The following is a 14,121-nucleotide window of genomic DNA, read 5'->3' on the forward strand; positions in this document are numbered from 1 at the left end:
TACATCATTCGATTTGGATTCCCCACATATTTGTATCCCACACAAACATATCTTGTTAGGAATCTTAATTGTAATATACATTCCTGTTTCTTATTCAGTCTCTTTACCTTTTCTCCTGTGGCTTTAATTATTACAGTTTGTATATATGGCTCTGCTGCCACTGGGTCCACAGTGTTTGACTAACTCACGGGCTCTGTTTGGCGTTCCCGGCCCCATTCGTGCTCACGCTGTGAATATGTACAGCTTCCTCTCACCTCTGGGCTGCTCTCGCTTTGCTCTGGTGTCTCCTGCAGCCTCGCCTCAGCACGCCGGTCACGTTTCTTGTCCGGGTAGGTCAAATGCTGCTTTCCGTGGTTACTGCAGGTCCAGAAGCTTTCCAATGCCTCCTGGCATCTCTGCAGTGCGACCTGCAGCATTTATCTCTTCCCCATCTGGTGATTGCTCAGCTCTGCCACTCCAGTATGTGCTTATTGACCTCACAAGATTTTTGGATGAAGGACACATCTTCTCCCAAGCAGCAGCAGCCATGACTTTGTCTCCGGTCTTTAAATTTCCTGTGTACAGATGCACTTTGAAAACAACTACAAAGCTCCTTGAGCTTAGGACTCCTTTCAACCTGCATTGCTCTTTCCCTCCTCCTTGTCCCAGTGTTTGTGGGAAAAGGAGTCCATTGTTGTCAGGTGACAAAGATTACTTGAAAAATCACTTTCAACAGTTACAAACAATTAACCAGTTCTATTTGGTGAATAATTAGAACTGAAAAAAGAATCTTGGATCCTCCACATTTTAGAACAGCGATAGAATTCTGACCTACAGAGTTTTGAGAAAGGGTTTCTCTAGTTTCCCTAATAGGAAGGGCAATAGACCATGAGGGTATTGGGTTTAAAGGGCTAATCTTCACAGGCAAATGGGGGATACCATGTCTCATCCAATGAAACCATGACATCTCCCCAGAGACTGTCTCCTCCCATGTGAACCACCCTCGTATATCCGCCCCAAGATTCAGGATCAGGTATCGGCTACCGTTCCCTGTCCATGTTGGAAGAGGTTACCACCAGGGAATTAGTGATACAGCATTGAATTCAAAACATTATGCCACTTTGAATCTGCCTCTTGGGAGAGAAGGTGGTTGTTAAGGGGGATCTTAAGGGCAGTCCTGTTGGAAGGTCATTGCCTTCACATGGTAGGGTGTTGCAGTCATGGTGCGCTTGAAGGGTAAAGTAGTGAAAGTGGTATAACAGTGTACAGGTGGGAAGGTAAACCTTGCAGTGTAGAGTGTCGAGTAAAAAGGAGGGAGCAGCATGAGATATATTCAGGAGGTGCTAGACACCTAGCTCATTGGTGTATTTAAGATGTTTGAATTGGGTGAGACTTTTCAAGGATAGCCTCCAGGTGTGAAGGTGGTGTAAAGAGGGAGGTGAGCATTATGGTGTAAGGTCCTGCAAGTGGCCTATGGCGGTTCATAAAACAGGAAGATAATTTGTCAGGGCTAAGTGTTAGAGGTTAAGGTTAAGAGTTAGAAATGGGGATTTATAGGTAGAGTTTGTGCATCAATTCATTCTTCCCTTTTCTTGAACTAAAGGTGATGTAGGAATCTCAAACCAAGATGGAGCAGCAGTAACATGAGCTGATTGGCTGTGTTAACAATGCAATGGAATATACTTTGAATTCTCTTACTGCCTTTCATTCCAAGTAAATCTCAGACAACGTCATGTTTTCTAAAGCTCCTTAACAGTAGGCTCAAATTTTGAAATATGAAGAAAATCACCTGAAGGAACAAAACTGAAGCAGAAAGGCCATCACCCAGAGAATCTAAAGACCTCAGGTGGGAGCGCAGCAGCAGCAGTTTATCAGACTGAGTTTCATATCAATTGTCAAATTGTTACAAGCAAAGTCACAGCAGCGTATTAACAAAGGACTGTAAATTGATTATTGAAAAGTAATAGGAACTTGCCAAGCAAACGACAGTGCCTATTTAAAGTTACAATAAGGAAAGTTTACCTCTGTGTATACTGAGGAGATGCTCCTGTTTGGAACATTAAATGGAGAGTTTGGCGCGCAAGTTGTATTTTAGGAGAGACATTTCTGATTGCAGGCGGCAGAGCACGCAAGCTGCTGATGAGCAGAGAGCAACAGAGAGGGAAGCTTTACCGTTCAGAGCAGAGTGTTGTTAGCTCCGCATCACTGCGCATTCATGGAATAGGACTTGCCCCTCTCCTGTTCCAACGGGGAAAGGATTTGCAACTGATTTGTCGCGCATGCTCAAAAGAGAGGAAGAACGTGCTACTGAATGAAATGAAGATCACTATGTTATCCTCTTTTTCGTCGCAGTGTTTGATTTGCGTTTACCATTTTTAGAAAAGTTAAAGAAGTAAATGTCAACATATAGGAGGATTATCAGTCACAAGAAGAAAATCAAGGTTAGTTTGGCAAATGAGAAGACATCAGTTTGTCTCAAGCAAAACCTCTCAGCTACAAGCAGAGGCAAAACAGGTAAAAGAGTGAGCAATTGTAGGAAGGGGAAAATATAGAGAAGAACATTTAAGGAGGCAAGAGAAGCTAATTAGTTATTTGTTTTAATTTGTCAGGTTTCCTGGTAAATGTGGAAAGTAATCTTATATTTTCCCTGTATTTTATTTACTTTACATTGCATACATTTTCCCGTATTCTACTTAATTGTTAGTTTGGGCCTTAACTTGGGTATCCAGAGTACTGGGGGTTTCTCAAGCCAAAATGGTGGGAAGAACTTGGATTCCTGATTAGTGGAAGGAGTAACTAACATTCTAAACTGCCTTTCCTTGTGAATTGTCTTATGAGTAGGCCCTGTCGTTTTTTGTGTGCTGAGTCATAGGCCTGGAGTACTGGAAAATACTTTATTATACATTTCTAAGTTGAAGAAGAAGACATCTGAAGTAAGCAGGAAGATCCGTGATAATCTTTTCAATCTGAGATAAGGGATGCACTTTTTAAAAGATAGATAACAATATAATTTAAATAGAAACTTAAATAGAATTGTTTGTATTGCACTCAATCCTAGCAACACTTTTATTTAGGAGGCTTAGCTGTGAATTATTAAATACATTCTTTCCGACTCATGTTCGAGCTTTCGGAGACAAACTGTGTTCATTTCTGACGCACACGGATAGAAAGTAGCTTCGGAAGGAGGTTTACAGTGCGCATCCTACGTATTGTTATTTTTGTTACTGCATGTGACTAACTCTTCATTTCTTCAGGAAGTTCACTCCGTTCATTGCGTCTTTGGATTGAGCCCTGCACGTCGCGTTCTGAAACCTGTGAGCCGAGAGAAGGGATTTCCTGCGCGTTGTGTTCGGTATCCTGTGAGCAGCAAGAAGAGCTTTCCTGCGCGCCATGCCTGGAGACTAGTGAACAATGAGAAGGGCTTTTCGGATCCAGTAGAGGCATTCCTTTGGTGAGGTGGACAGCGCAGCGTATATGCGCAGCGACAGTACAAACTGTTATTTCATTCTGACAATCACGGATACGCTACAAACTAGTTAGTTCTAGGTCAGACTTAAGAATTAATTTAGGCAAAAGAGCCTCGTTGAAAGTGCATCATATGGAACTTTATGCCTAAAATAATAGACTTTACTGCAAATAGACTTCAATTCAGGAAGAAAACAGCGACACACTTTTTTGTGAACATTTCTTCTTTGAGAACAATAAGGAAAACATCTAAATTTCAGTAAACTGGGTTACTACTTGGATTCAAACTCAGTTCTTGGTTAAGTTGCAAGTAAGAAACAAAGAAAGAAAGAAAGAATGACTTTCACAAAGATCTCACAAAGAGCAAACAGTAGTTGTTTCTACTATAATCTTTGGAGTTTTGGTATGAATAATTTCCTCTAGGCATTCTGCAGAGGATTCCTAAGTACATTTCAGTTTTAAAGTATTGAGAGAGGGAGATGAAGTTGACAGGAAAAGTTCACATGTTCTCTTTTCTCATTCATACAGATATCAGTCATAAGAAGGAAGATGCTGTGTCTGAGTTTGTTATTTTGTCCCATTCCCCTTTCCCTCACTAGAGTTTCGAGCTCAGCTGTTATTCTTATCAGTTGTGAGCGAGACGCCTATGTGGGTCTGTGGGGTTCATCAGCTTCTGAGGAACTTGGAAGGTAGGACGTGACAGAATGAAAGACACAAGTTACTAGTTCCTACTGAGCTTCATGAATACCTCTGAGACAACGATGGTAGTTTTGGGGAAAATGTTAAAGGAGTTAAGGGAGGAGATGAGAGTAGCTCATAGGGAAAATGTCAATATAAATAAGAAGGTGGAAGAATTTAAGTGTTAAGGTCACACAAATTCAGGAAGTCACTGGAGCTGAGGGCCGAGTATTAGTCCTGAAGTGAATCAAGAACCCCCAGTGTTGGTCAGGGAAAGTGTAGGTTGAATTGGAGAGCCGGGGTTAGGACTAGGTGGTATTTTGAGATCATTCATCAGCCCAGTACCTTAGGCTCCTCCAGAGCGTTTTGGAGGGGAGTCAAAGAAATTTCAAATGATTTTGAAACACTGTGAATTACACTTTCTAGGCAGACCAGAGGTTTTCAATTCAGATACTTCTAAAGTAACCTTCATTTTGTCCGACATTTTGGGGGAAGCAGCAAGCTGGGCATGTTGGGTTGGGTTGCGGGTTAGACAAAAGGATCTGGCTTTACGTGATTTTTGTCTCTTTAAAGAGAGTTTCAGCAAACTGTTTGAAAAGCGTCAGGTTTCCTTTAAAGCGAACTGTTTGACAAGCTTCCCTATTTTATCTGAATATAAGGGATGAATTGAAAGATGCATTGTTAGTGATTGTAAATAGACTAACCTCTTGCGAAGCCCTCATTGATTTGGTTATTCAGTTAAACCTTTGCCAGAAGGAGAGGAGGGTTGAGCGTAGAAAGTGTTTTGGAGAAAAAAGACAAAATCCTACAGGTGAGAGCACTAGGTTAGAATGTGTAAATAGAGATTTCAAACCCAGGGCTTCCAAATCGAAAAGTAGAGCCAGAGGTCCAATTTGAAAGGAGGAGAAGCATAGGAGACACTAAAATATCTTGTTCCTTTATTGTGGAAGAAGTGGCAATTTCCTAAAAGGTTCCAGGCTTCTACGAGCAAGGCGCAGAAGGTGCTGACCAAAACTCTCCAGGCAGCAGTTCCTCACATCACAATTAGCATATCCTTGTATTGTGAAAAAAACATTGGTTGGGAGAGGTCCCAGGGTGATTGATTCTGGGGCAACTGGAGATTTCATGGACATGGGGTGGCTAAAGCTTTGGGAATTCCTGTGATTCAAAAGAACTTGATTGAACAAGTAAGAGCAGTAGATGGATTGGCGTTAATAACTGGTCCAATAATACAAGAGACAGCTCTATTGACTACGATTGTGGCTGAGGACCTTGGGGAGGAATTGGGTTTTGAGCTGATTGATGCTGCTCAGTTGAAGGTGACCTTCGGTATGCCATGGCATACTTTTCATAATCAACAAATTGACTGGGGTAGGTGGGTGATTGATTTAAATTCAGATTTTTGTAAAAAAACATTGTTCTGGGTTTCAAGTACTTGACCCAATTAAGTCACCAGAAATTTAAGCCGTTAAGGGCCTAGTTGAGGGGGGAGCTTTTTCCTGTCCACATTCCATAGGTGCTGTAGTTGGGGAATTACCAGAGTGCTATAAGGACTTTTGGGATGTTTTTGATGAGGTTGTGGCAGGAGAACTTCCTCTGCATAGACCATTCAATTGTAAGATTGAACTTGAGCCTGGAGGTTGGGCGGGTTAGTATCCGGGGGTGGTGGAAGTGGTAGTGGTGTTCCCCTATGTAAAGTTGCAGGTATGTTGTTGGTGTAACTGTTGGGGTTAAGAATGGGGGTGTGGGGAGGGTAACCACGCCCGTTGGTGGGGCGATGAGGTTGGGGGGTAGGAAGGGATTGTGGGAGAAAATCTAGATTCAAATTATTTGGGCGAGCACAATACTGGGAGCATTGGTGGCTGCGCCTCTTAGCTGGTGGAAACTGGCCAGGTCACACTTGAGTCATGTATGGTTTTGCTTTAGACCTCAATAGGGGTTCTTAATATCATGAGATGGAATGTAAGGTGCCTCGGGAACTACTCCAAAGCGAGGAAAATAGTGTCTCATGTGAACCGACACAATATACATATACTATTTCTGCGAGAAACCCACGCGCATAGGAGTATGAATGATGCGTTTGGCAAAGGGTGGGGGTCCAATAGATTCTACACCAACGTCTCAAGACAATCCAGAGGGGTTCTGACCCTGATACATAAGAGAGTTACCTGTATAGACTACTTCACTGACATAGAGACCCAATAGGTTGCTATGTTGTGATGCACTGCAAGCTAGTGAACAAGGAGACTCTGTTGGTGAACTCCTATGGCCAAGGGTTTTATGTGGGCTGGCAGACACACTTATGGCATACCTTATTGTACCAATTGTGTGGGGGGTGATACAAACACAATACTGAACCTCGACCTTGACCGTGAAGGCTCTACAGTTAGACTGCTTTCCAAAGTGGCCAGTTGCATTGGAAACCTGATGAGTAGACTTCACCTTGTTGATGTAGAGTGGACACTACAACCGGGGGTAAAGGGGTTCTCCTACTACTCTTCAGCACACAATATGTCATCCAGGATAGATCTATTCCTGATTTTGGATAAATTAGCAGGACAGACAGCGGAAGCCATTATACTCCCCTGTACCTGTTCTGACCACTCCCCAATAGTGCTTTCTTTGAGCTGCAACACGTTGGGGCCGTGCTGCGTGGAGGTTTAAAATCGCTGGCATTACAGGACTTGGTCTTAGGCACTTGCTTGAAGAAAGACATCTGTACGTTCTTTCAGACCAACAACACTGCTGCTGTGCCCCCACGCACACTCTGGCAAACATTTTAGGTCTTTATTATGGGAATGGCTATGTCAATGGAATTCTGGGTGCTCAAAGCTGTACACAGGGATATGCTGCCTGTGAAGATAGGCTTAAGGCTCTGGAAACCGATTATGTGACTGCACTCAATCAGTCTACGATAGATGCCTTAATGGCATGTGCACAGAGAGGTGAAATACTTCACCAGGCCTGCCGTGGCCAGGCTGTACGGAGAAGGTGAGAGGCCGGGAAGGGCTTTATCTAATCTGATATGGATGGAAAGGGGCCCTGCCTACATTGTGGGGGTGACGTGATGAGCCCCTAGAGATGCAATATGCGGAACATGGCATTAATGCAGTTTTTGCTAAATTCTATGCTACCCTCTATTAGAGCAGGAGGCAGGAGTCCATTCCTAGGTCTGTTCTTTCACTAAGTGCCAGAAACCAAATAAACACCCCATAAATAGCAGCAGAAATACTGTAAGTAATAGAGGAGCTGCCCAGAAACAAGCGGCAGGTCCAGACAGGCTCAGAGCAGAGTTCAACAGAGAGTGCAGAGCCTATCTGGCACCACACCTGTTGGAGCTCTGGAAAGAGTCAGTGCAGATGTGTTGCCTCCCGCAGTCACTTCCGAAAACCATTATAATAGTGCTCCTGAAACCAGGTAAGCCCAGCAAGGAGTGCAGCTCCTATAGGCCTGTGTCCTTTATGAACATAGACACCACGGTGTATGGTAAAGTAATACCCAACAGAATGTTACCCTTGATGCCGGCCTTATTACACCATGATCAGGCAGGCTTTATCCCAGGGAGGTCGACGTCTCTCAAACTCAGGTGTCTGTCATAGCCCGTATATACCCCAAAGCCAACGCAGTGGCAGTGGCGCTCGATATACAGAAGGCATTCAACATGGTGTCTTGGTTGTTCTTTTTCACAGTCCTGCGGAGATGTGTCATGGGTGAATCCTTAATATGATACATTAAACACCTTTATACAAATCTCATGGCCATGGTTTGGACTAATGCAATGCAGTCAGTTCCATTTGAGTTGGGCAGGGGGACGCGCCAGGGATGCCCGCTGTCGCCCATACTCTTCACATTGGCAATAGAGCCCGCGGTGGAACTAATTCGGCACAGGCACCAGGTGAAGGTAACCCGGATAGCAGGACAACCAGACTTCATATCGCTATATGCAGACGATGTCCTGCTATACGTAAGGGACCCGCAGTGCAACCTCGAGCCCATAATGAATGATGTTACCCAAATTGGTGTATACTCAGGGTTTACGGTAAACTATGGGAAATTTGAGATGTTCCCCCTAACCGATGACACATCCCGGCAACGGTATCTGTTGAACTGAAGTGGGTGCCAGATAAACTAAAATACCTGGGAGTTACAATCTCCAGGGCTAAAAGTACACTATTGACTGATAACTTTGTGGCCCAAGCAGAGTATGTGCGCACAAAGATGTTGCACTGAACATGTGTGCCGATGTTGCTGGCAGTAAGGTTATCATTGATCAAAATGATACTGGTGGCCAAACTCTTATACACTTTTGTGAATGTGCCGGTATGACCAGGCAAACAGTACTTTACAGACCTCCATAACGACATGTCCCACTTCCTGTGGCACGCTGTCTCCGTATGGAAAAATGGACGCCGATGGCGCAACCGTATAGCATGGGAGGGTTTACTAACCCAAACATGGAGATGTAGTGGCTGGCAGCCCAGGCACAGTTTGCAACCTACTGGTATGGGACAGAGGGGATCCCACTGCACGATAAGCTGGAAAGGGCGGCTGTGGGTAGCTCAGACATCAGAACACTGATACTCGACAGCACCTATACAGATGAGTGCCGGTTTCACCCATTACAGATGACACTGGTAGTCTGGAGAATAATTTTTGCAAACGTCAATGTGAAGGACCTGTATTACCGCTGGCTGCCAATGTGGTATTTCCCTGGTCTTTCCCCTACGTGTGACCCTGGACTGAAGTCACATTGGGTAGCACTGGAATATCTTTATGTAGGAGATTTGTTTCCTGGTGGAAAGTTTCTGACACTACAGATGGAAGGGGGGACACAGGGGCAAGTCTACTGAAATGCTACAGTTTATAGATTGAGGGCAGTGTTGACAAACAAGTGGGAATTCTACCTTATTGAACCCCCCCAAAAACAAGCTACTTGTCCTGATTTCGAGCTGTTATGGGTGGCAGAGAATGCTGGCCACCCTGTACAGAGAAATATTACTAGAGATCCCGCACGGGCAAGACACATCTTGAGTGAAATGGGCCACTGAACTGGGCCTGGGGATCACAGATGGACAATGGATGGCTAAATGATGTTCACCAAATCGATTTCTATGAACATGAGGATGAAGCTCATTTAGTATAAGATTCTCCATATGCTACACTATACACCACAGAGACTAACAAAAATGTACCCTGACCATGAAGGCCGGTGCCCACGATGCAGGAGCATGGATGCAGGGTATGTACACATGCTATGAAACTGTCCGGATCTGATACATTACTGGGAGCGGGTATACACCAGAGGCGGATCTAACGGTCGCTAGGCAAACAAAAGGCGACCGGGCCCCCCCCCGCCCCGGGCCCCCCCGGCCCTTCCACACAACAGGGCCCGCCCCTTCCACACAACAGGGCCCGCCCCTTGCCCGCCCCTTCCACACAACAGGGCCCCGCCCCTTCCACACAACAGGGCCCTTTCATTTAACACTCCGGGTTCATTCCAATCCTGGGCCAGGACTGGCCCAGGAGACGTGTCTACGTCACAGTGACGCAGTGTTATGTGCCGGCGGTGTGATCCCACGAGGAAAAAGAAGTAATCTCCATTGCCCGGGCCCAGCTGAGAAGAGAAGGTGCTGCTCGAGTCGAGGCTGTCGAGTGGTGTTTGCTGTTTGCTGTCTCCTGCCTACTGAAACAACGGGTAAGTTTAGCTATTGTGGGGATTTGTGTCTCCATGCTCCCGTGACTGTCTCCATGGACCATGCTCCCCTCCTGCCCCAGCCCCCCGTGAGTGTCTCCATGCCCCCCTCCCTCCCCAGGGCCCCCGTTTGTGTCTCCATGCCCCCCTCCCTCCCCAAGGCCCCCGTTTGTGTCTCCATGCCCCCTCCCTCCCCAAGGCCCCCGTTTGTGTCTCCATGCCCCCCTCCCTCCCCAAGGTCCCCGTTTGTGTCTCCATGCCCCCCTGCCTCCCCAAGGCCCCCGTTTGTGTCTCCATGCCCCCCTGCCTCCCCAAGGCCCCCGTTTGTGTCTCCATGCCCCCCTGCCTCTCCAAGGCCCCCGTTTGTGTCTCCATGCCCCCCTGCCTCCCCAAGGCCCCCGTTTGTGTCTCCATGCCCCCCTGCCTCCCCAAGGCCCCCGTTTGTGTCTCCATGCCCCCCTGCCTCCCCAAGGCCCCCGTTTGTGTCTCCATGCCCCCCTGCCTCCCCAAGGCCCCCGTTTGTGTCTCCATGCCCCCCTGCCTCCCCAAGGCCCCCGTTTGTGTCTCCATGCCCCCCTGCCTCTCCAAGGCCCCCGTTTGTGTCTCCATGCCCCCCTGCCTCTCCCCAAGGCCCCCGTTTGTGTCTCCATGCCCCCCTGCCTCCCCAAGGCCCCCGTTTGTGTCTCCATGCCCCCCTGCCTCCCCAAGGCCCCCGTTTGTGTCTCCATGCCCCCCTGCCTCTCCAAGGCCCCCGTTTGTGTCTCCATGCCCCCCTGCCTCCCCAAGGCCCCCGTTTGTGTCTCCATGCCCCCCTGCCTCCCCAAGGCCCCCGTTTGTGTCTCCATGCCCCCCTGCCTCCCCAAGGCCCCCGTTTGTGTCTCCATGCCCCCCTGCCTCCCCAAGGCCCCCGTTTGTGTCTCCATGCCCCCCTGCCTCTCCAAGGCCCCCGTTTGTGTCTCCATGCCCCCCTGCCTCTCCAAGGCCCCCGTTTGTGTCTCCATGCCCCCCTGCCTCTCCCCAAGGCCCCCGTTTGTGTCTCCATGCCCCCCTGCCTCTCCAAGGCCCCCGTTTGTGTCTCCATGCCCCCCTGCCTCTCCAAGGCCCCCGTTTGTGGAGCGTAACTGACCCAATATCCTCAAAGCACTGTTACTTGAGACTTCAGCCTTTCATCCTTCTGAGGTTGATAAATCAGTGGCAACTTTGGTTGGGCGATTATTGTATGTGAATATGTCTATACATAATGGTTGACAAAATAACCAATAATGATCATTAACTAGAGTTTAGTGTGTCGAGAGTAGATGATTTTATTTTATGACAAAAGTTGCCGGACAGCGGGCCCCTCAATAAAACAAACCTGCATGCTGTAGGAATTATCCTGTGATGTCACCTCCTGTGATGTCACCTCCTGTGATGTCACCTCGTGTGATGTCTTCCCATTGCCCATGTTAATAAGGACCAATTTTTCTTCTTTCTTTTTTAAGACTTGCCCTGCCACGTACACATGCGCATTGGTCATCAGCTACTGAAACAGTCAGGATATAGTACTAGAATGGATCGAAATGACGTGGCCACCACCTACAGGCACAAGTCTGGTGCTTTGAAAAGGAAAGATAAGCATCGACTACTTTTGAATTCTGCAGCAAGCGATCCAAAACAGAGGAGATTATGTTTTTCCAGTACAGATTGTCAGAAGAGCTTGAGTACAGAAAGAGGGGGGCAAAAGTCTATTGGGGCCTCAGTTGCTCTGCAAATTGGTGAACCTGCTGTGGCATTTCCATTGTATGCGTGCACTCAACAGCTCTATGAATGTGCACCGGTAGCTACGGCTACTATAGCAACTAACCTAAACCAAAATGTTGACCATGTTGATGTGATCACAAACATGAGCCCACAAAAAGTACTCCAGAATAATTCTGTAACCGATTTGAAAATAGGAAGTGCTGCAGATAATACAGAGAATGAATGTATCACTGAGGTGGAATCACCGGGTGATAAATTAAGATCTGTTTTTGTAACAGATAAAGCGCTTTACAAACATGTTACGAAAGCTGAACTGTGTGCTCTGGTTTCTCATGGTGCATGCCAACCACTAGAAAAAGACTTTGCAGATGGCCAATATCCAAGAAATGCCAGTTTGCGTCACTTCTCCTCTTCATCCTATTTCATAAAGAATGCATTAAATGAAAGTGTAAGAGTGAAATGGCTGGCTTACTCATACAAAGAACACTATGCATATTGCCATTATTGCTGGCTTTTGGGTGACCATGAAGCCAAACATGTAAAGTGGGTTCAAGGCTTCAATGATTGGCGGCGTCTTGGACAATCAATGATGCTACACGCAAAAAGCAAATCGCACATGAGAGCTACTTTAGCTTTTTTAGCTTACAACAATGACCAAAGCATTGAAACATTTCTTGACAAACAAATTTCCGAAGAAGCTAAGAAGTGGCATGAAGTGCTAACTATTCTTTTAGACATAGTTCGAAGTTTGTCTACTTTAGGAATGCCTTTTCGGGGTCATCGGGAAAACCTAGATGGTCTCAACTGTGGACTTTTTTTGACGGTTGTTAAGTTGATTGCCAGGTACAATCCTACTTTTAATGCTCACCTCAACTCACAAAGCCGTATAAAGTATGTCAGCAAAACCATAACTGATGAGCTCATTAGCATGATTGCTTTGGAGACTAGGAAGTCAATCCTAGATTTGTGCAAAGAGGCGAAATTCTTTACACTGATTGCCGATTCAACGACTGATATATCCCATGTAGATCAAATGGCAATATTGGTACGATATGTTCATATTGATAGAGAAAAAAACAATGTGACCATCAATGAGAGCTTTCTTTCTTTCATTGACATACAGCAAGCAGATGCAGCTGCATTGTGTTCCCGCATTGTGAATGTTCTTTTTGGGGACTATGGGCTGAATCGTAATTATCTATGTGGGCAGGGATATGATGGAGCAAGTGTGATGTCGGGCGCACGGGGTGGATTGCAGGCAAAAATTAAAGATTATTTGGGAGACCATCTCTATGCCCCTTATATACACTGCCCTGCTCATCAAATTAACTTGGTTCTGGTACATGCAGCAGAGAACAGGGCCAGCCCAACCACCAAATGTTTCTTTGCCGTCATACAATCAGTGTACACTTACTTTGCATTTTCCAATCGTCGCTGGGCACTTTTATTGAAAAAATCAGAAAACCATGAACACCTTACTTCGCTTGCCCAGGAAAGTGACTCAATAGTTACAAAGGAAAATTCCCAACTAGATGACATTTGTAACTTTGATGATCTAGAAGACTGCAGCGGAATTCCACAAGAGGAATCCTCCAGTGCAGTAGAAAATGAAAAAGAACTATATGATGTCGCACCTAGTTCATCAAGCCAAGAATATAAAAAACCTCGCCATGTTCCATTGCGCTTAAAAGCCCTGTGTGAAACACGTTGGTTTGCTCGTTTGAAGGCAGTTGATGCTATGAAAGAGAACTTTTTGAACATAATTGAGTGCCTTGAGGATGAAGCCCATGCCCAACGAAGTAATGGAGAGGATGTAATGAAGGCAAGAACACTCCTCTTATCAATGGATTGGGTATTTTATCTGAACTTGTTGTGGTGGCAGAAAGTCCTCACTGTTATGGATGCTGTGGCACGCATCTTACAGTCTAAGTCAATTGACCTATTTTTGGTTGCTGAAATTTTTAAAGTGACAATACAGAAGCTTCAGAATTTAAGGTCAGATGATGCCTACTTTGATTTGATTAAATGTGCCAGAGAAGAATGGGAAGCAATGGGGCTTGAACAGAATGATTTCCCTGTCCAACGTGAAAGGCGTGTACCAAGGCGTGATGGAGAAACTTTAAGGGATGTGGCACTTTCACCTTTGGAAAAACATAAACTAGGATACTTTGAAGTATTGGATAACATGCTTGGTGAAATGAGAGAGCGATGCAATGGCTTCCAAGAAGTGAGTGAACTGTTTGGCTTCCTACAGCCCCAAAGGTTATCAGGCCTGAGCAGTGTTGAGCTAGGAAAACCAGTTGAACTCCTCCTAAAGAAATATTCAGTCTTCAGCCCGGAGCTACTGGGCAACCTGGTCTTATTCCAGACCTACTATTTTGAAGTTCAGAAACATGTCAAAACTGGGAGTGCATGCCCCACGAGTACAGTGCTAAATTATCTGCAGTTTATAATCTCCTCTTCTCTGGAAGATGTCTTACCAGAGATGTCCATGCTGTGCAGGATATTTTTAACCCTGCCAATAGGCATTGCAAGTGCAGAGAGGAGCATGAGTACTTTAAGGCGTG

This window comes from Ambystoma mexicanum, chromosome 13 (assembly GCF_040938575.1).
Source record: "Ambystoma mexicanum isolate Mex_15411 chromosome 13, UKY_AmexF1_1, whole genome shotgun sequence".
In the NCBI taxonomy this organism is placed as follows: Eukaryota; Metazoa; Chordata; class Amphibia; order Caudata; family Ambystomatidae; genus Ambystoma; species Ambystoma mexicanum.